Below are 23,140 nucleotides of genomic sequence, written 5' to 3'. Positions count from 1 at the left end.
TCCCAGGAGGTGCACCCCACCCATGGCTGAGTTTGATGGCGTACGAAGTCAGACCCAGTCCTGAGAGACAAGGGATTCCTTTATTGGCTAACTTTGGCTCAAGGACTCCCTGAGAGCTTTGCCAAACCTTCGTTAGACTGAATCTTCCTTAATCTGCAGGGCAGTCTGGGACACTTGCTCCCGCCTTCTCTCCCTCTCTCCTTCACTTGGGGTCTGATGGCCTTCCTGGCCTTCTCTAGATCGCACCCTATTTCCTTTCACACAGGCATTTCCCCCTAGTAAAATCCTTGCACGGTTAATCCCAGCTTGGTGTTTGCTTCTTGAAGGACCTGGACTGACAAAATTGGCAAGGCAATTCACAGTCTCTAGCATAGATTTATTTAAATAATGCATATAGAAGCTGCATAACTCAGGGATGAGCATGTAGCAGGCACTCAATAAATAATGGCTGTGTGATAATGCTGGTGGTAGTGGAGGAGGAGGGAGACAAGGGAGAAGGTGAGGAGAGGGGGGAGAAGGAGGAAGTACAGAGCCAGCCATGGAGAAAGGAGTGTTTATAGATTGGTGGGACAAGAGTCTGAAGCAAATCACGCTGTTTGATTCTCTTCCACCCCCACAATATTTCTATTACAGTAAAATCTGGTTAAAATCAATACCAAAGTCAGTAGGAAAGGGGCAAAATAGATCCTACATAGTTGTCATCTTGGGGAGACTGAACTGTTATTACTTAGCATCAGCCATTTCAAGTCATTTTTCAACAAAAAAGAACGGGGAAAAAAGAAGAAGAAAGAAGTAGGGCAGGCCCCAAGACAAAACTGCACAAAATAAACCCAATGTCCTGAACAACTCTGGTCCTCATATGGAAAAATGGTGACCAGAAATTACTTGTTGTAATGACCTAAGAACACTATTCCCATAAGAAAGTTTTCAGCATAAAAGTTAAAGCACATGCAAGTCTCTACAAAAATAATGAAGAATTCAAGGAGATAAGACAGTGAGGGAAGGCGCAATGGGGGGAAATGTGGATGTAATCTGTATAGGACACAAAAGTTCCTGGGAGGGGCTTCCCTGGTGGTGCAGTGGTTGAGAGTCCGCCTGCCGATGCAGGGGACGCGGGTTCGTGCCCCGGTCCGGGAAGATCCCACATGCCGTGGAGCAGCTGGGCCCGTGAGCCATGGCCGCTGAGCCTGCGCATCTGGAGCCTGTGCTCCGCAATGGGAGAGGCCACAACAGTGAGAGGCCCGCGTACCACAAAAAAAAAAAAAAAAAAAAAAAAAAAAGTTCCTGGGAACCTAATCGACATCATGTACTCAGCACATGGTAGAAGCTCAGTGAATGATGGTCACCCAGGTAACTGAATGGCTCACTCAAGGTTATAGCTCGTCATTCATTCACATGTTGAAGAAAGATTTGTAGAAAGCCTACTATGTGCCAGGCCCTGTGCTAGGCCCTGAGGGTGCCACAGTGAAAAAGACAGTTGAGATCCGTGTCCTTACCATCCTTCTGCAGAGAAATCTCCTTTGCAGACACTTTATGTGGGTCCCTCTACCTCTGTCTTTCCATAAACACTGCCTGAATTGGTGACCATGTCTAACAGATTAAAGCCTATACATTTTTAAAAATATTTATTTATTTATTTAGCTGCTCCAGGTCTTAGTTGCAGCATGCAGGACTCTTTGTTATGGCATGGGGGATCTTTTAGTTGCAGTATGCAGGCTCTTAGTTGTGGCATGCAGGATCTAGTTCCCTGACCAGGGATCTAACCCAGGTCCCCTGCATTGGGAGCATGGAGTCTTAACCACTGGACCACCAGGGAAGTCCCCAAAGCCTATACATTTCTTCTAAAATATTTTCTTTGTCTTTAAAACCAAGTTGACACACCCATGTAAAATGATCCATGATGCCACCTTGGATTTCTGTTAAATAACTTTGTATTAGTTATCTATTGCTGTGTAACAAATTAACCCCCAAATTAGCAGCTTAAAATAACAAACATTCATTATCTTAGAGAGATAAGGACTGACTTAGCTCAGTGGTCCAGCTCAGGGTCTTCCATAAGGTTTTGGTCAAAGTGTCAGTTGGGGCTACCATCATCTGAAGGCTTGACTGGGGCTGGAGAATCTGTTTCCAAGGTGACTCACACACAAGGCTAACAAGCTGATGCTGACTGTTGCCAGGGGACCTCAGTTCTTTGCTACACGGGTCTTTACATAGGGCTCCTCCTGACACAGCAGCTAGCTTTCCCCAGAGCAAATGATCTGATAGAAAGACAGACACAGAGAGACCAAGAAAGAAGCTGCAATGTCTTTTATAACCTAATCTCAGAAGTGACAAACCATCACTTTTCCTGTACTCTGTTGGTCACATAGACCACCCCTCTGGTACAATGTTGGCAGGGACTCCACAGGGTCTGGGAACAAGGAGCAGGGGTCACTGGAGGCCCTCTTGGAGACTAGTTACCACAGCCTTCAAGGAGAGCTTCCTCTCCCCAAACTCCACCCAAACTCCAGTGGGGGAGAGGGTGTGCGTGCAAATTCCACTGTGTGAAAACACAAAGGCACACAGCAGTAAATTCACTCTGTCCTGGAAACCCAGTATTTGAACCCCAGAGAACTGCCTTTCCTCAATCATACTTCAGCACCACACCATAGGCCTGGACATCATAGAAGCAGCTCCAATTAAGTCATCGGTGTCTGTTTCACTGTTAGTGTCCTCCCTCTGAGGACCCACAGGAAAAATACCTCTCTGGTCTCAGGGTCAGGAAAAGTTGTGCTTCTCCTGAATAACTACTTTGTTTTTCTCATGTAAAATGTGGAATTTTGTTACCACTCACGTCTCCCTCTTTACTTTGGCTATTGGGAAGCTTGGAGCCAACCGTGTAAGCCTCTGCTGGTGTCCATCTCCTTGAGCTAATGTCACCCTGGAATTATCTCTTCTACTTGTTCTATATCCCCTCCAATCCCTTCTCTTTTTTTTTGCCATGTCACGTGGCTTGCAGGATCTTAGTTCCCTGACCAGGGATTGAACATGGCCCTGGCAGTGAAAGCGCTGAGTCCTAACCACTGGACCACCAAGGAGTTCCTTCCAAACCCTTCAACTTTTCATTTTATCCTTTTGTATGTTTTGTACTTTTATAATTCCTCTCAAAGCTTTTGTGGATTGGAGTATAAATACACCGATAAAGTTTGTGTCCAAACACTGATGACTTGCACACGTGTGCCATCTAGCGGTGACACTGATAACTGCCAGAATAGAAACCTCCCTGATTTTTCAGATTTGTTTTTTCTGGGAAGTGGTGGTGTGGGAGTGTGGAACAGGAGGGAGACCAGAACCGCTCTCTGTGCTTTGTCAGGGAATTGAGACTGTGCTGGGGATTAAAGAGACTACAGGCAGGGCAAAGGAGCAGGTGATTCAATGGCTAGAATCGGACATGATTTATTGGAATCTAAAGAAGCAAAAAAACAGTGAAGATCCAGCAAATGAGGAAGGCACTGGCGGTGGAAGTGTTAAGTGAAAGGTGTTAGAAAAACTGAACAATGAAAATAGACCTGATGCAGGCAGAAGATCACTTGAAAGGTACTTAATGTGGGTTGACTGCAGATGTGACCAGCCATTTTTTAAGCATTCATGTTAACCATAGGAAGAAGCTTAGAGTCTAATTTCATTTTACTCAGGAGAAAACTGGGACCCAGAGGCACGGAACACCTTGTCCAAGGTCATACAGCCTGTTACTCACAGGTCCAGGATGACCCTGAGACCAGTCCTCTTTTCCCAGTACCACACTGCTTTTAATCATATGTAACAGGTGTTCATTTGGGCTTTCCTTTTGCACACAGGATTTTAAAATAAAAAATTGGACTGTCACCAAAAATTGCTGGATCCAGCAGGTTTCCAAGGAATTATTACTCACTTGTTTTGCAGCTGCCCCGCGGCACACCCACAGAGGGTCAGGATGAAGGTGGTTATGAAACACTGGCTTCACCAACCTTCACTAGACGGCTCATGCCACTAGTCCACAATGATGGGGAGGGATTCTAGGAGCCAGTCGCGGTAGCTGAGAGAGCTCCAGCCTGGGGAAGAGAAGATAAGTTCATTCAGCCACAGTGTTAACCCAGCATCTTCTCTGCACCAGGCTCCAGGCAGGATGCTGAGGTGGCAAAATCGGCAAGGCACTGGCCATATCCAGGAGCCATACACATGCCATTTGTCTGTACCCCGATGTGTGGTCCTGGGCACGGCTTGAGCTGCAGCTAAGGGATAGCTTGGATCTGGAGGGCCCCTGAAGACTTAGCCCAGGGGTCCGTAGTCTGAGGCTGAGCTGTCTTGGAAACAGTCTAGAGTCAGGGGACCACTGGGAGGATGGGAGCTACTATCTAAGCAGAACTTGAGACATTACCATATCAGACAGTGTAGATATAGAAGAGTTTCATCATCTCAGAGAGTTCTACTGGACAGCACCGGCCAAGAGCACCCTTTCCTGGATTTTCTGCATCTTACCAGTTCTTCCAGGCCCTTCAGATACTGACATAAGCAAGAGAGTGATATGAGTCACTGGTTTCTGCAAGGGGCAGAGCTCCATGGCTGTTCCAGATCTGATGTCCTCAGAGGTACAAATGACCCGTCTGAGACAGAGGGCACTTGGAGGTCAGCTCTTTAAACTTTTCAGACTTCTATGCCCATAAAAGATGCCAAAATAGGTGCTGGGGAGTAGAGGGAGTATTAGGGGCCTCAATTTTGGAGGTCAGAAAGACCTAGGTTCCTATCCTCTCAGGTTTGAGACAAGAATTAGGATTACAGTAAGTCCCATACATACGAACGAGTTCCATTCTGAGAGGGCGTTCGTAAGTCCAATTTGTTTGTAAGTCCAACAAAGTTAGCCTAGGTACCCATCTAACACAATCGGCTACATAGTACTGTCCTGTAATAGGTTTATCATACTTTTCACACAAATAATACATAAAAAACAAAGAAAAATAAAGAAAACATTTTTAATCTTACAGTACAGTATCTTGAAAAGTACAGTACAGTACCAGCTACATCACCGCTGCTTTTACGCTTGCTTCCGGACATCCCGGGCTTGAAATAAAGATATTGTACTACTGTACTCTATACAGAACTGTACAGTGAAGTACACAAAAGCATAACCACTTGTAGAGGATGCACGCATGTGACAACGTACGCCAGACACGTGACTAACTTATGTGATTGGACATGCGAATGCAGTTTCACATCTCTGAAAGTTTGCAACTTGAAGGTTCGTATGTAGTAGATTTATTGTAGTTCCAATTGTACTGAGTTCTGACTACACTACTAGCTGTATAGTCTGGGCAGGTCAACAACCTTTATCCACCACACCCTCAGATTTCCCCTCCGTAAAATGCAAATACCCTGCAGCTGGGCAGAATGAATATCCTCAAGTGCAGAAACAGTAAGCCTAGGGGAGAGTCCTGGTGGCCCAAACAAAAACCAGCTACCGCTGAGAAAAGCGGGAAGAACAGCGGAGCTCCCTGAGGGCGAAGGTCACTGCCAGATGCAAGTCCCAACAAAAAATAGATCCCCCTACATGCGCAGCGCCATGATTCTTTGCACCCTTGTAAAGTGTCCGGTGGGCAGCAAGAGCTGGGGCTAATTTAGGGCCGTTATCCTCTGTTTCTTTTGAAGTAGAGCCCCTCATTTCTCAGAAGATCTCACAAAAATTTGCTTAATAGAAATCTAAGCTTGGAGAATTCTCAGGACTACAGTGTACCCACTAGTTCCCTCCTCACCCGCGACCCCCAGGGCCCAGGAGAGACGCCAGCCCCGGCAGGACCCGGAGACCTTCAAGTTACTACACTTCCCAGAGGCCTCTGCGCAAAGAGAGGGGGCCGGGCAGCGGCTCGCTTCCCCCGCCTGCACAATGCGGGATGTTTTAATCACAGAGGTGTCGCCTTCCTGGCGCTCGCCAAGGTCCCCACGCACCCGGAACAGCCCCCATCTAATCAGCCGTGAAGAAATAAGCGCAGCAAGACACTCTAGGAAAGGTAGTTTCCAAAAATATTTCTGGGAAACGGAGGGAGGCAGCGAGGTTTGCCAGCCAATTAAGAGCCGGGCTCTGGGCTTGTCACGTGACTCGCGCTGTCAGCTGCTTTGGGGCCTTGGCTTGGCTGCGGGAGGGGGCGTCCGGAGCTGTGGGCAAAGCTACTGCCGCCGCCTGGTCTGGCCTCCTCAGCCCCTGAGCCGTCCCCGCTGGCCAATCACAGCGCTGACCGCATATGTGCATATATTTGAACTTGGCGCTGGAGGACCTTGCAGTGCTTATCTCCTGCCTTGGCCTGTGCAGCAGCCAAACTGAGGCACTGGAGTTGCTTCAAAGCTTTATTGGATAAAACCATTCATCACCTGTTGGGTTCGCCTCATCTTTGGGGACCTTTTCTACTCTGTGTTCTGATTCGGCCACTGTGTCTTCACCCATGACCTTGTCGCCTCCGAAATTTAAGTCCTGGGACCCGTCTATATCTCGTTATCGGCCGCCTCTAGTTTCATTTCTTTCCCTACCCAGCCTAAATCCTCAGAATCCTGTCCTGCCTCATGTGCTTCTGTAACAACCCCAGACCGTCGATTAATACAGTCGCCTGCTTTGGGGTCGCTAGGTGCTTCTGGAGGGGGAAAGATACAACACCAACTTAACAGATTGGTGCCACTGGGATCAAGATCTCAGCTGTCAGCTAAACTCTAAGCTCCGTGGGATTGGGACAGCACTGGGAGGCCAAAAAAATAGAGGCGGAGAGTTTGCTGCTGAGACCTCTGGTGGGAGTACAAGGCTTTGCAAGGGCTATTTTTGTCGCATCCCACCTCATGTTTGTCCTATTAGAGCCTGAGAATGAAATGTAGAGCAAAGCGAAATATTAGTGATGAGAATATTCTAGAATGGCACGTTGGTGAGAAAGTATCAATAGAAGATCCTGTAGAGACTCAGACAAATGTTAAGTAACATGAAGAATGAAATGAGAAATAGCAAGAAAGCATGCAAAGATGCTAAATTGGTATAGTTAAAAGTTTTAAATAAACTCAGAGAGCAAGATAAAGTCCTTTAAAAAGCATTATGATGGAAAGGGATTGCGTGTTTCTGATGGCCAGCCTTCCAGAAAGATTAAAAGATTATATCCAAAAATTCCTTTGAGAAGTGGCAGGTGTAAGAGGATCCTGGAAATTAGTAAGTAACCTGGCTTCAAAAATATAATTTTGAAAAAGGAAGTTTTTCATGAGGGGAAAAGGAGATCCAAAACAGATATGTCTGGGCATATCAGAGGCCCCTACTGTGTTGTATTTTAGGAGCAGAATCCCAAGTAGGCTGGGCTCCTGCTGTCACAAAGGCCATTAAGCAGGCTTTGGAGCCCCAGGGGGAGACCACACACGGCCTGAAACTTCTCAGGAAGTGTGCTGTCAAGCACTGGAGAGGAGATTTAGTTTGATTTTGTTCTCTCACAATGATTATGTGTTATTAACTTATATCTTTCTGTTCCTCTATAGCATAGGGTCCATTTGTTGTGTAAAAAATCCATGAAGTACCTTAAACCCTATCTAGTGTTTTCACATACCACATTGTATTTGATAAAGAAAAGCAGCAAACTTGTCTGTTAACAGTTAACTGGAAAGGGTATTGCTTTGAAAACAATCCAATTTATTACACATCTGTATATCAACCTTGCCACCCGATTCTAAATTTAAATACTTCTGTTAAGAACTTCCCTGGTGGTCCAGTGGGTAAGGCTCCACGCTCCCAGTGCAGGGGGCTTGGGTTCGATCCGTTGTGGGGGAACTAGATCCCTTAGTTGCATGCCTCAACTAAGAGTCCACATGCCGCAACTAAGAAGTCCGCGTGCCGCAACTAAAGATCCTGCATGCTGCAACTGAGACCCGGCGCAGCCAAAATAATAAATAAATAAAAATTTTTAAAAATAAGTAAATAAATACTTGCTGTTTACCAACAGGAAATTACAACTACATGTACATATGTCTGTGGGGGAAATGCCTGCAGAGAATAACCACATCTTTATATGCAAAGCAAATATCCGAAACCAAAGAAAACAATTCTGGAATCCCAGGCTGGACATTAATATTTTAGGAGTAGAGCACAAGATCTTCAATAAACAAGAAAACCTACACGTTGTAGAAAAAGAAATCACATAGATATCAATTTTCCTTAAGGTAGAGCGATTCATCTCAGATTGTTCAGGACCAGTTTGGTTGGTTGTTTTCAATTCTTTGCACACCAATACTTTTGTAAGTAAGAGTTTATTTCTAGAAAAAATGAAATTATAATGAATTATAAAATACAAAATAGTGACCCCATTTTTTAATGATTAGAGTCAACATACATAAAATCACTCTGAAGTTGCTATAAGGGAATTCCCTGGTGGTCCAGTGGTTAGGACTCCACGCTGTCACGGCCAAGGGCCTGGGTTCAATCCCTGGTCGGGGATCTAAGATTCCACATCCCACAAGCCGTGTGGTGCAGCAAAAAAAAAAAAAGAGAAAGAAAAAAATTGCTATAAAAGTTTTGAAACAGTCTCAATTCTATATTTAATTCATGGAAGACCAGATAATCAACCCCCCTTGTCCAAGGACTATATTTCATATAGCACTAAGATAAAGCATCTAAAAATGGAGATCTTTCAAAAGCATATCATTCTTTGGCTCAAACTTCCATTATTTTTATAAGACTGACTTTTATTGTCAGTATATGAATATACCACAATTTATTTACCCATTGTCCTGTTGACAGACATTTGAATTGTTTCCCATTTTTTATTATTACAAACAATGTTGGAATGAACATTTTTGTAAATGCCTCCTCATGCACAAGTGCAAGAACCTAGGGTATAAACTCACGTTATCCTATGTGATTCATATACCCATGAGTGAAATTGCTGGGTTGAACGATGTATGCATTTTCACTTTCAGATATTGCCTACTTGGTCTCCAAAGTGCTTGTACCAATTTACGTTTACTTCAGCAGTGTGGAAGAGTTCCCAAGTCTTCGTTTGATCACAAACATTTAAAATTCTCAGACTTTTTAATTATCCCAACCTGCTGGATATGAAATAGTACTTCATATGGTTTAGTTTGCATTTCCATAGTTAATAATGAGGTTGAGCATCTTTTCATACATTTATTAGCCATTCTGGCTTCTTTTTCTATGATTTACCTCTTTATCTTTTATTCTTTTCTTTTCTTTTTTTTTTTTTTTTGCGGTACGCGGGCCTCTCATTGTTGTGGCCTCGCCCGTTGCGGAGCACAGGCTCCGGACGCGCAGGCTCAGCGGCCAGCGGCCATGGCTCACGTGCCCAGCTGCTCCACGGCATGTGGGATTCTCCCCGACCGGGGCACGAACCCGTGTCCCCTGCATCGGCAGGCGGACTCTCAACCACTGCGCCACCAGGGATGCCCTTTTATTCATTTTTTTATTGAGTGTTCTTAATTTTTGATTTATAAGTTATTTATATATTCTGGATTTGAATCTTTGGTCAATGATGTATGTTGCAAATATTTTTTCACAGTCTGCAGTTTGTCCTTTCGTATTTTTAGTGATGTTGTTTGATACTCAGGCATTTTTTTATTTTAATGATGTTGACTATCAGCTTTTTTCTTTATGGGTTGTGCTTTTTGTAATTTATTAAATCTTTGCTCTAAACAAAGATCATAATACATGCTCTCCTATTTTCTTCTAAAAGTTTTCTCTTCTTCCTGGGTTCTTAAATTCCACTTGGATTTTTGTATTTGGTCCAAGAAAGTGTTTCAGTTTTATTCTTTCCTATATGAATAACCAATTACTCATCTTCATTTTTGGAAAAATCTGTCCCTTCTCCACTGATCTGCAAAGCCATTTTGTTAAAGATGTCAGATGTCCCTCTATGGCTGTGTTTCTGGGCTCTGTATTCTGTTCCAGTGCTGTAGATATCTACCCCTGATCCATTGTCACAATGTCTTAATTACCATACTTTATGGTAATTACTTATTTATTATAAAATATTTATTATAAAATATTTATTATAAAATAAGTCTTGTTGTGTGCTAGAGTGAGTCCATCATCCTCTGCTTCTTTCTCATGTGTGTCTTACCTGTTTTTGTATATTGCCATTTACATTTTAGAATTGGCTTGTTGAGTTGCCAAAGAAACATGTCAGGATTTTTATTGTAATTGCAATAAAAAAATCTATATATTCCCTTGGGGAATCTTTATGATACTGTTTCTGTCCAGGTTCACAATATGTTTGTCTCTTTATTTAGGTCATCTTTAAGATTTTTCTGTCTTTTTAAAAATAATTCTTAATAAAGGTTTTAAACATCTTTTGTTAGATTTATCAAAAAGTCCTTTACAATTTTTTAGTGCTGTAAATAACATCTTTTTAAAATTATATTTTCCACATCTTTGTGTCTGAATTATAGGAAAACAATTGAATCACCTTGCTAAACTCTCATAGTTTTTCTAATAATCTGTTTGTAAATTATCTTGGCCTTTTCTATGTAGACAATCATGTAACCTGTGAATGATTGCATGAGAATGATGTGCAGTAGACTGAGTACCCACATCCTAGATGCCTGCATCACAGTCTCCTAAACCTGTGACTATGTTATCTTACGTGACAAAATGGACTTTGTAGATGTGACGAAATTAAGGGTCTTGAGATGGGGAGATTTTTCTGGATTATCACAAAGTTCCTTTTAAGAGGCAGACAGAATTTGTCATAGACAGTGAAGGCTATGTGATGACAGAGGCAGAGAGAGGTGATGTGATGATGGAAGCAAGGGTTGGAGTGATGTGCTTTGGTGATGGCAGAAGAGGCCACAAGCCAAGGAACACAAGCCGTCTTTAGAAGCCAGAAAATACAAAACAGATCCTTCCCAAGGGCCTCTAGAAGGAACAAGCCCTGCTGACACCTCAGTCCCATAAGACTAATTTCAGACCTCCAGAAGTGTAAGAGAATAAATTTGTGTTGTTTTAAACCACTAAATTTGTGATAATTTGTTATAGCAGCAATAAGAAACTAACACAGGATGCGTGGAAGATACACTTTTTGATACTTGTCTGAACTTGTCTTAATTCTTCTAATTTTTGAGTTTGGCTCTAGAATTCCAGGCTGGAATCTTGTTGCCTCAGAACAAGATACGGTTTTTTTCTCCCTTTATGATCTTTATATCATTTCTTTTTCTTGTCTTACTGTACTGGCCAGACTGTCCAAATGCAATGTTGAATAGAAAGATTTTATAGGACACCCTTGTTATCTTCCTGATTTTTTTTAAGATTATATCCTGATTTTTTAATTCAAATGTATTTGACATATAATATTGTATAAGTTTAAGATGTACAATGTGTTGATTTGATAAGTCACCTTCCTGATTTTAAAGGGAATGTGTCTAATACTTCACCATTTAAGTATTTTATATGTATAAATTATAGGTAGAAAATTTTCATCAAGTTAAAGAAATTTCTTTCTTCTCCTAGTTCGCTAAGATTGTTTTTAGCATAAATGAGTGCTGAATTTAATCAGATGCCTTTTCTGTGCCTATCAAGATAATCATGTAGATCTTCTCCTTTAAGCTATTGTTGTGATGATTTATAGTAATACTTTTTTTTAAGTTGGACAAACTTTGCATTAATGAGGTAAGAACAGCTTGCTTCTGCTGTATTCACCTTGCTAAATATTAATTCAAAATTTCACATCTACGTTTATGAGTCAACCGGGCTATAAATTCCTATCTTCGGCTGTCCTACTCGTGTTTTGGTCCAGGGTTTGATAGCCTCACAAACTGAGTTGGGGAGTGTTCCCTATCCTACTATTTTGGTCGATTCTTTTCATTTTAGAACTTAAGCATTTACTTACAACTACAGAAGATACAGATTTGATTCTCTTAAATTCCACGCACTCTTACCCACAAACATACTTTCAATGCCTTCATTCTTCCTATGTAGTTGTTTTGTAATTTTGGGTGCCATCAATATTCAGGATTATGTAAATATTATATACTCATGAGCCACATTGTATATTACATTTACATACCCTTTCCTATACAACTTTTGGTTTTCCTTGGAGTATATAAGTGGAATCTTGGTTGGTTGGTTTTGGCTTAGTTTTCTATGTGCCGATCAGTCATTCTTCCTGAAGCTGTTGCACAAAACTGTAAATCTCCTCTCCATTCATTTAAATATTAGGCAACGGTCATTTGTATGTTTTTCATGGAGAAATCTCTCCTGGAGTTCTCTTGTTCCCTTGCTCCAAACTGGATTGTGCTGTGCCTGCTTCCTGCTGCTTTGGGGAAATTTCCCTCAACTAGCATCCTTTTTATTCCTTTTGCCTCTTTTCTGTCTTGGAATCCCCGTGTCCTGGTTCCTATGATTTCCTCTTTCTTGATTTCCGGGCTCATTTTTGGTGGAGCACAATTCTCTCCTTTTGAGAAGGGATACACAGAAAATAAAATTTTTAAGGCCTTACTTGTTTGAGTTTATCTTAATTCTGTTCTCTCATTTGCTGCTTTCATGGGCCTAGAATTCTAGATAGGAATCTTATTCCTTCAGAATCTAGGTTTGTTGTCTTCTAATTTCAGTCTTACTGATGAGAGAACCAACTGTTTTGATTCTCAGTTTTTTAATATGAGTTGTCTTTCCTCTCTTATTGCTTGTATGATATCTCTGATGTTCTGAAATTTCGTAAAGATGTACTTTGGTGTAGGGATTTTTCCCCTTCATTGCATTGGACTCTAAGGCTCTATTAATCTAGAAACTCATATCCCCAATTCAGAGAAATTTTCTTATAGTGTTTGTGTGAGAGAGAGAGAGACAGTCAGAGAAAGAGAGAGAAAGGGAAACATTTGACATATACTGGGTTGACCAAAAGTTCGTTCAGGGGCTTCCCTGGTGGCGCAGTGGTTGAGAGTCCGCCTGCCGGTGCAGGGGACATGGGTTCGTGCCCCAGTCTGGGAAGATCCCACAGGCTGCAGAGCAGCTGGGCCCGTGAGCCGTGGCCTCTGAGCCTGCGCGTCCAGAGCCTGTGCTCTGCAATGGGAGAGACCAAAACAGTGAGAGGCCCGCGTACTGCAAAAAAAAAAAAAAAAAAGTTCGTTCAGGTTTTCTGTTAACATGTTACAGAAAACCCGAACGAACTTTTTAGCCAACCCAATATATAAGAATACGAATAATATTAGTTATGAAGCATCATAGTAAAATAAACACCCATGAACCCACCACCCAACTTAGGAAGTAGGATATTATCAATACCTGGAACTTCTCTATGTGCTCTTTTTTTTTTTAAATATTTATGGCTGCGTTGGGTCTTAGTTGTGGCATGCAGGATCTTCGTTGCGGCACGTGGGATCTTCTGCTGTGGCACGCGGGCTCCTCGTTGTGGTGCACAGACTTCTCTCTAGTTGTGGCGAGTGGGCTCCAGAGCGTGTGGGCTCTGTAGTTGTGGCGTGTGGGCCCTCTGGTTGTGGCCCACGTGCTCAGGAGTTGTGGTGCACGGGCTTAGTTGACCTGCATCATGTGGGATCTTAGTTCCCTAACCAGGGCTCGAACCCGCATCCCCTGCATTGGAAGGCAATTCTTAACCACTGGATCACCAGGGAAGTCCCCTATGTGCTCTTTTCTGATCCCATGCCCTGCCTTCCAGGGCCACCCCTCATGCCCTAACACTCCACCAGCCACGTAACCACTCTCATGACTTTTCTCCTAATTCACTTGCTTTTCTTTATTGTTTTACTATTCACGTATGTGTCGCTAAACTGTACCTTGCTGACTGTTGCTTGCTTCTGAACATCATAGAAATGGCATCACACACAGAAACAGCACTCTTCTGTGGCTTGCATCTCCTTCCACATTGTTCCTAAGAGTCATCTATGCACATACCTATAGTTTAGTATCGTTTCATTGCAGTGTAGCATTCCATTGTATGGAGATAGTACAATTTATTTAACTATTCTCCAAAGGAGAATTAAGTTATTTCCTTTTTTTTTTCCCTATCATGTCTACTAGTCCGGTCATTTCCCTCCCTCATTTTCTCTCTTCTCTGAAACTTACATCAGTCAATTGTTGAATCTTCTGGGCTAAGCCTTGAATTCTATTAGCTCTTCTGTCCTGTTTGCTCTTTCTTTGTAGTTTTTTTCTACTCTCAGAATTTCTCAAATTATGCTCTAAATCATCTATTGGCTTTTTTTAATTTCTGCTAAGATGTTTTGAATTTTTTAAAGCTCTTATTCTCTCTAAGTTCCTTTTCTTCTGTTACTCCTGTTTGTAGTTTTCGTAGATACAAATATCATGGAAGGGGAAATTTCCCCCTTTCCCCTCTTGAGTTCTTTTGGCTGCTCTAATAGTTAAATTGACACAAGACAGATTAACAGGAGAAAAAAATTAATTTGTGATCACAGAGGTCTCATAGAAATAGGACCCTCTAAGTGGCCAAAGCAGACTGTTTATATATCATTTTTAGACAAAGAAATACATAATTATTTGTGAGGATTTCATAAATCAGCGGGGCTTGTGCTTAAGGTAACAGACTAAAGAATAAGTAATGAAGTTTGTTTATAGCTTTCTTAGCCTTGAGTTCCCTAATTCTGGTGATAAGTTTGCTTTCCTCCTGGTTTGGAAGGGTACTTTCATATGGGAGAATTATTTCCCACTTTTCAGGGAGTTAGAGTGGGGTTTTCTATGTAAATCATTTTTTTACCAGCTGTTTCTCAAGTAACCTTAATTGAAAATAATCAATATGCCATGAAGACATACTTTGAGGCAGCCTGCCCTGGGTCCCAAAACAAACAAGGTTTAGAATTTTCTTGCAATTTTCTTTTGCTTTCTGCATTCCCTGTTTCCTCCTAGGGTGGTTGGTTGGGTGATTAATGTATTTAGGTCTCTATCTTTCATGTTAGAAACTCCCCTCTCGTGTCAAGGGATGCTTAGCTGTTGTCTCTGACATGAGTAAAGGCACCACGATTCTGAGTCCTGGGTGCATGGGTGGGGCTTGTCTGCACGTGGGCTTTACAGTAGGCTGATCAGTTGGGCACTCGGCTGTATCACCAGGGAAACACCAGGTGCTAATAGGTCTTTTCTCTTGGCCTAGTCGATTTCCAAGAGAGGAATCTTCCATTCTTCCTCCCAGAGGATGTAAGCTGATCTACCATCATTCTGGCTGCTGGGCAGGGAAAGTGAGTGAGGCGTTCGCCACCCACCTCCAGGTAGGCTTTCACTGAATGCCCATTTTTAGCCCTGTTCTCAACTGTGCCTCGTGTCTCCGAGTCCAGAACCTCTTAGTTTGACTTGCCCATCGTCTTCCACTGCAGGGGAGGGCAGTCGTCTGGTTGTGTGGGGCGGGAGTGGAGGTCTGGGGGTCTCCCTGTGCCTCAAACAGATGCACAGCCAGGACTCCCTTCCTATTTTCAGTCCTACCCCTCATCCCCATCTTCAGGGCTGTTCCAGTTGGAGTCCTGTGGCAAGGAGTCCACCTGCTGCCTCTTACTGTGCACGACCTCCCTTCTCAGGGTTAGATTTCAGCCTTCTCTGCTCTCCTAAATCAGTTACCACTGACTTTTCAGCTTTTCTTGTCATCTGTCTTCTGTTCCTGCATCCTCTCCAGCCCTCTTGGTCCTTGTGGATACATGCTTTTTCCCTGTTAATTTCTCTACTCTCATTCTGAGGCTTTGGGGACAAGGTGGAAAGAAATGCACGTGTTTTCAGTGTCACTGCCTCCACAATGCACAGGCGTTGGAATGTGGAAAATACCCGAGAGGAGGAGCAGAGGAAACTGCAGGAAGTCTGCAGCAGCCTCCGGTTCTCAGAGCCTTGCCATGGCTGGCCAGATGCCTGACATGGTATCCAGTTCTGTGGTGAGCAGAGAGGAGTTCTCTGCGCGTGTGTTCAGAACAGTGACACTTGTGCAGAGAACAGCAGAGGAGGGTGCTGTTGAAATGAGGAAAGAGAGTCAGGCTTGGCTGGAGCAAGCGCAAGTCTACTGGAAAAGCATTGATGGCCAAGATCCAGCTGTATCTCACCCATCCCATTCCCCCCGTTAGGAGAGTTAATCCCAGGGGAGGCACCGTTGCACACTCTTGACAGCCCAGGGTCGCAGAGGTCACCAGCAGCCCCTCAGACTCAAGGGGTCCATGTGGCTATGACTCCAGTCCCTGAGGGTAACTTCATGAAGTGGGGAAAACAGCAGATTTCTCATCCTCTGTCTGAGGGCCATCCCCAAAAGCCAGGACTTGGGCAACAACAACACCGGCTACCTTGCTTCCAGCATGGGGTAGATAGCCACAGACAGGAGAGCTGTGTCTCAAACATGATGCTAACTTGCCCTTGGCATCTAGCAAACCAAAGTCAGGTGGGGCAGGTTCTGAAAGGGAACAGAGCAGTAGTTGCCTGTGCAGCCAGGGCTCCATGACCTGGGGTGGGGACTTTATTTCCCCCTCTAGGAGGGGAGCTGAGTAGTTCCACGTGCAGGTTCTGAAGGGCTGATCCCAGGACTTGGTGTGAGTGCTCACCCTTCCTTTCCGACCGTGAGCACCCTGCAGCCCTCCTGAGATGCTAACCCATGCCTGAGAGAGGCTGGAAAATGGGAGAAGGAAGAAGTATGCTCTGGGGTATTTTCAATACCACCAAGCAAGTCTTCCAGCTCTTAGCAGATACCGACTGGATGTCCGACAGTTGAACTCAATTCTGACTGTCTACCTAGAGTTAGCACCAGAGGCCACAGTTTAAGGGCTCAGTCCTGCAAGACTGCCCCAAATTCAGATGTGATGCTAAAATTCGGCCTCTGTACACCAGTACTGAGTTCAATCTCGGAGACAGTTTTGAGTGAAGTAGAAACGAATAGCTGTATTGCTTTGTCAGGCAAAGGGGGCCACAGTGGGCTAATATCCTCAAAACTGTGTGCTCTGACCTGGAGAGGGTAGTGAGGAGTTTTATCATAATGGTTCAAAGAGGAGGGCGTGATCAGCTCACGGACATTCTTCTAATTGGTTGGTGGTGAGGTAATTGGGAGCCATCATCATCATCAACCTGGTTCCAGCTGGTCTGGAGTCTACATGCTTGTGGGTAGCATACTGTTAACTTCTTTCACCTGGTGGGGCTTTTAGTCTCTGCAAAACAGCTCAAAAATATTGTTATGTGTATCCCTTGAGGGAGAACCAGGACCCTGCCCCAGGGCTGCACTATGTTTTTTGACTGCTCCTCCCTTGTCTCCACATCCCTTCCCTTCCCTGATGAGGGACTGTTTGAACCTGTCCTTTAGAGCTCAGGGAAGGGAATGGAGACTGAATGAAGGCTATTTCATACAAACAAAACTCGAGGGACACAGAAAGGCTTTTTTTTTTTCTTCTTCAATCTTTATTTTATTTTATTTTTACTGGCAAGCCTCCAATGCAATGATAAATTGGAAGCGTATCCTTGTCCCTTTCCTGATTCCACAGAGAATGTGTTCAATAACTTACCAGTAAGCATAATGTATGCTGCAGTGTTTTTCACTGGTAGATATTCTTTAAAAGGAAGGTCCCTTTTATTCTTAGTTGGCTATGAGATTTTATCATGAATGGGTATTGTCTTTTGTCAAATTCTGCTTTTGTGCCCAGGAGCCCCACAGGGTCCTCTTCGGTTTCAGGTGTAAGTCCAGGTTGTCACCTCTGCTTCTGACCGACCGGCTATAGATTGGTTAGAACAGCTCACAAAGCTCAGGGAAACATTTACTTACATTTACCAGTTTATTAAAAAGGATATCACAAAGGATACAGATGAGCAGCCCACGGAAGAGGTCCACGGAGGTGAAGTCAGGAAGCGTCCTGAGCTCAGGAGCTTCTTCTGTCTGTGGGTCTGGGGTGCTCTGCCCTCCCAGCAAGTGGGTGTGTTCACCAACCCAGAAGCTCATCAAATCTCCTTGCGCAAGAGTTTTTATGGAACTTGATCTGCAGCCCCCAACCCCTTCCCTTAGATCAGGGGGTGGGACTGAAAGTTCCAGTCTTGTGAATCACTCAGTCTTTCTAGTGACCAGGCCCTTCCTGAGGCTATGCAGGGCCTCCTCCCCCAGGTCATCTCATTAGCATAAACTCAGATGTCGTAGAGAGGGCTTGTTGTGAATAACAAAAGATACTCCTATCCCTTAGGAAAGTACAGGGATTTTAGGAGCTCGGCTCCCGGGACCAGGGATGGAAACCAAGTATATTTCTCATTATACCACACGTGCCAACACCATATCCTCAGTGACAGCTGCTTCTGCTAAGGGGTGGCATGACTCCCATCAGTGAGGAAATCATCCTCTACACGGCAACCTTTCCCTCGCAGAGATGGGGAAGGGAGGGGAAGGGAGAGGCCCCGAAGCAGATACTATTGGTGCTGTGCCCAGAGCCCCCAGGACTCCTGGACTGTTTTTATGCACACTAGGTCTCCTTGTGATGTCGCTCCCAGAAGCCTGCACCTGATCTCTTGGTAGAGAACCTAGGAATGTGTGTCCCACCCACCCCCCGCCAGGACTGACGCCGAATCTGGCCTCTGTACCCCAACACCAAACTAAATCTCAGAGATAGAGATTTGGGTGAACTAGAAAAGAATAGCTTTATTGCTTTGCCAGGCAAAGGGGCTCACAGCGGGCTAATGCCCTCAAAACTGTGTGTCCCAACCCGGGGGTTGGGGTGGGGGGAGGGTTGTGAGGAGTTTTAGTCAAGGGGAGGGGTTGCTGATAAGGATCCAGGTGCAGGCAGGACCTGCATTCCTTCAGTCTGGAGATCTTCTGGCATCAGGTGGTCTCGTGATCTGTGGTTCTCGAGGTTATTGAACTGTGACCTTCTCTCTGGAACATCTTCCGTTTGGTGGGGGGTTTAGTTCTGCAGAAGAGCTCAAAGATATTATGTATATCCCTTGAGGAGGAAGCAGAACCCTACCCCAAGGCTGCAGTATTGTTTCTTGACTGCTCCTCCCTAATCTCCACATCCCCTCCTTTCCCTGATTAGCAACTGTTTGAACCTGCCCTTTGGAACTCAGAGAAGGGGACACAGAAAGGCTTTTGTGCCCAGAAGCCCCACAGGGTCTTGCCCGGTTTCAGGATTAGCCCTTAACAAATGACTGAAAACATGGGGGTATAGCCCTCCAGCTTTCTTGCTCCTTTGTTATTTACTTATTTATTTATTTGGCTGCACCGGGTCTTAGTTGTGGCACTCGGGGATCTTAGTTGCCACGTGCAGGATCTTTATTTGCGGCGTATATGCGGGATCTAGCTCCCTGACCTAGGGATTGAACCCGGGCCCCCTGCATTGGGAGCGCAGTCTTAACCACTGGACCACCAGGGAAGTCCCTGTGGGGTTAATTTTAAAATGTCTCCAGAGTTCCCATGAGAGATTGCTCCAGGCCTGCCCCGCCTTGGGACTCTGCTTGCTCTCTCTGTTTCCTTAGCCTCCTTTCTTCCCAGGTCTCACTTCCCCACTCACTGCCCAACCAGTTTTTTTTCTGGGAACACTTCTTTTTTTTAAATTTTATTTTATTTTATTTATATTTATTTTTGGCTGCATTGGGTCTTCGTTGCTGTGCGCAGGGGCTACTTTTCATTGCAGTGCGTAGGCTTCTCACTGCGGTGGCTTCTCATGTTGCGGAGCACAGGCTCTAGGCATGCAGACTTCAGTAGTTGTGGCGCACGGGCTTAATTGCTCCGCGACGTGTGGGATCTTCCTGGACCAGGGATTGAACCCGTGTCCCATGCACTGGAAGGCAGATTTTTAACCACTGCACCACCAGGGAAGCCCTCTGGGAACACTTCTTAAACAAATAATTTTTACATGAATCCTCTTCTTCAAGTCTCTGCTTCTGGAAACTCAATCTAAGACAGCCTCATCTTTCAGAGTCCTTGCTGGTTCTTGGCTACTGCAAAGTGGGACAGAGTGGGCAGCCCTTTGTTTATAAAGCACTGTAAGCATGCTGCAGATGTGAAAGGTAGACCCTGAGATGAGGAAAGGGTGGAGACTTAAATTGTTGTTTCAAATCAAAGGGAGAGAATTGGGCTTCTGAAGGAAACCTGGAGGGGTAAGAAGAGGCAAAAGCTGGGAGTTTGAGGTGGAGAAGGGGATGAGCCACAGGGCAGTATAAAATGTCTCTGTTGCACCAGACCTTCAGTAAGGACGGCTACTCATACAGACACTGTGTGGGCGTGATGTTTGGGGTAAGGCTGCTTGGGATGCGATGCTGCAGTGCGCACCAGAAGGGCAGGATGAGAAGGCAAGACGGTCCTGAAACTGAGCTCATTCAGTGGAAGCAGGGATTCTGAGCCAGAGAAAATATAATCCACCACACGTGCACTGCACACACACACACACACACACACACACACACACACACACACACATGCACACACACACACACACACACACACACACATGCACCAGTCTACCAACAGGGGAAAGGGGTAAGATTCCTCCTCTGAGATCTGAGTTATGCATGAAAAGGACAAACTTGAAATAACTGAAGGATAAGTTCTAAAGTCATGGCAAGAATATCCAAAGGCAGCTACAGCATAGCAACAGCAGTTCCCAGTGAAAATCAATAAGGTGACTCCCACAGCAAACAGGAGTTCATGGAAGGTGGGGGAGGCAGCGTCATCCAAACCCACCACAAGGGTCTTACAACATGGCACCACCACCCCACGTGACCTGAGCTCTTTCCCTGCAAGCCCAGCCCATGACAGAGTCAGGCAGCCCTCCTCCCTCTGCCCTGCTCACCCAGGGTCTCAGCAGCAGTGACAAGAGCCCTGCCCCTTCCCTGCCTCCCTCTTCTCCACCCTGCTGCCAGCTTCCTCTTCCTGTGTGCCAGGGTCTCAGCGGCGGGTGTTCCAGGGTGAATGAGGTCTAATGTGGTCGGGAGCTGGGAACCCGCCTCTCAGTCCACTCCCATCTCTGACTCTTTCCTCTTTTAAGTCTTTATTCCACAAACATTTATTCACCACATGCAACTCACCAGGAACTGCTGTCTTTGTTCTGTCTCCATCCCTGTTCCTGTTTCTTTTTTACTCTCTCCCTGACTCCATTCCTGACTCTTTTTTTCCTCCTTTCCTCTCTTTCTCTCTCTACCTTTCTCCCCTTCCCTCTCTCTATCCCTTCTCCCAGTCCTGGCCCCTTTGAATTAAATTGTCCTGAATCTCTGAAGACAGATGACACAGCAAATTTGACAGTGCCCACAGTAACTGACAAGTCACAAAGGAGTTTGTGGTAACAAGTCCTTATTTTTGTTGTTGTTGTTGTTGTTATTAGGAATAACCGTGTAACAAATGTGATTTTAGATCTTTATCTATGTCTCTGATTAATTCCTTCAAGAGCGCTCCCTAGGAAGAGTATTTTTAGGTCAAAGGGTACAGGCAGTTTTAAGGCTTGTGATATAATTGGAAAATTGCTTTTTCAGGAATATTGCACATGTAACTGGACTTCTTTAAGTTCATACCAACCTCAGATTTGAGATGGGGTCACACATGTTTCTCCAGGGTCCTTGAAGACACTCATATTCTGGAATATCTCTGTGGGTTGGTTGGTTTGCAGAGGACATGCCCAGTCCCCTTTCTGCACACTTAAATATTCATTTGTTGATTTGTTCAGCACACACTTATATCAAGCATGTGCCATGTGCTAGTAATGACCCTGGACTAGACTTTGGTGATTTTTTTTGGCTACACAGCATGGCATGTGGGATCTTAGTTCCCCGAGAAGGGATCAAACCCATGCCTCCTAAAGTGGAAGCTCAAAGTCTTAACCACTGGACCGCCAGGGAAGTCCCCTAGACTTTGGTGATTGAGAGTTTTGCCAGAATCATGGGTGACTCCTTCCTTCAGGCTAGGCACAATTCTGGCATTTGGTATTTTTTACATCAACAATGAGAATTTTCATACAATGCGAGACAGAGCGTGATCAAAGATCATTTGATCAACCATTATTTTCCTACCCAGACAGTCATAAACAACATTCAGTTCTCACCCACACTGCCTTCAGACTTTATTGGTCAAGGCTTCTCCTTTTTTCAAACATCAAAACAGCTTTGGATGTCCTATAATTTTTTTTTTTTTTTGCGGTACGCGGGCCTCTCACTGTAGTGGCCTCTCCCGTTGCGGAGCACAGGCTCCGAACGCACAGGCTCAGAGGCCATGGCACACGGGCCCAGCTGCTCCGCGGCATGTGGGATCCTCCCAGACCAGGGCACGAACCCGTGTCCCCTGCATCGGGAGGTGGACTCTCAACCACTGCACCACCAGGGAAGCCCTGTCCTATAATTTTTAATCACTGCTTGCTATAGACTGAATGTTTGTGTCCCTCCCCAAATTCATGTGTTGAAACCTAATCCCCAATATGACAGGTATGAGGAGGTGGGGCCTTTGGGAGGTGATTAAGTCATGAAGGTGGAGCCTTTACCAATGTGATTAGTGCCCTTATAAAAGAGACCCCAGGGAATTCTCTGGCGGTCCAGTGGTTAGGACTCCACACTTTAACTGCTGAGGGCCCGGGTTCAATTCCTGTTTGGGGAACTAAGATCACACAAACCACGTGGCGTGGCCAAAATTAAAAATGATAACATAAATAAATAAATAATAAAGGAGACCCCAGAGAGTTCCCTCACCCCTTCCTCCATGTGAGGACACAATTAAAAGAAGGTTGTCTATGAACCAGGAAACAGACCCTCACCGAACACCAAATCTACCAAGTACCTTGATCTTGGACTTCCCAGCCTCCAGAACTGTGAGAAATAAATATACGTTGTTTGCAAACCACCTCCTCTATGGTAATTTGTTATGGCGGCCCAAACAGACTGAGACACTGCTTCAAAGAAGGGAGGTGTTTTGCCCCCTTTATTTCCTCCCCGAGGGTAGAATTCATGGGTCGTGATCCCCAACCATATTATTCTGCCTTTTCTGAGGTAGGTTCAATGGCCAGCCTCTCTCTGTTATCCAACGGGTGCATGAAAATATCAAGCGTTATATATTCAACTTGTTGCAACCTGTGCTCACGTGCTCACAGATTCATAGATTTTGGTGTAACTTGCTCACTAATCACAAATTTTAGCTATTCAGTGAGTGTCAATGGATGTTTTTAGGTTTCCAAAGAGGAATTCAACTACAGATCTCCCAGAACGTTGAGATGCACTTAGAAGCTTAACAGTGCA

Source organism: Grampus griseus (assembly GCF_964374135.1).
Source record: "Grampus griseus genome assembly, chromosome: 14".
Taxonomy (NCBI): Eukaryota; Metazoa; Chordata; class Mammalia; order Artiodactyla; family Delphinidae; genus Grampus; species Grampus griseus.
The sequence above is the reverse complement of the archived record's forward strand: the minus strand, read 5'-3'. Positions refer to the sequence as shown.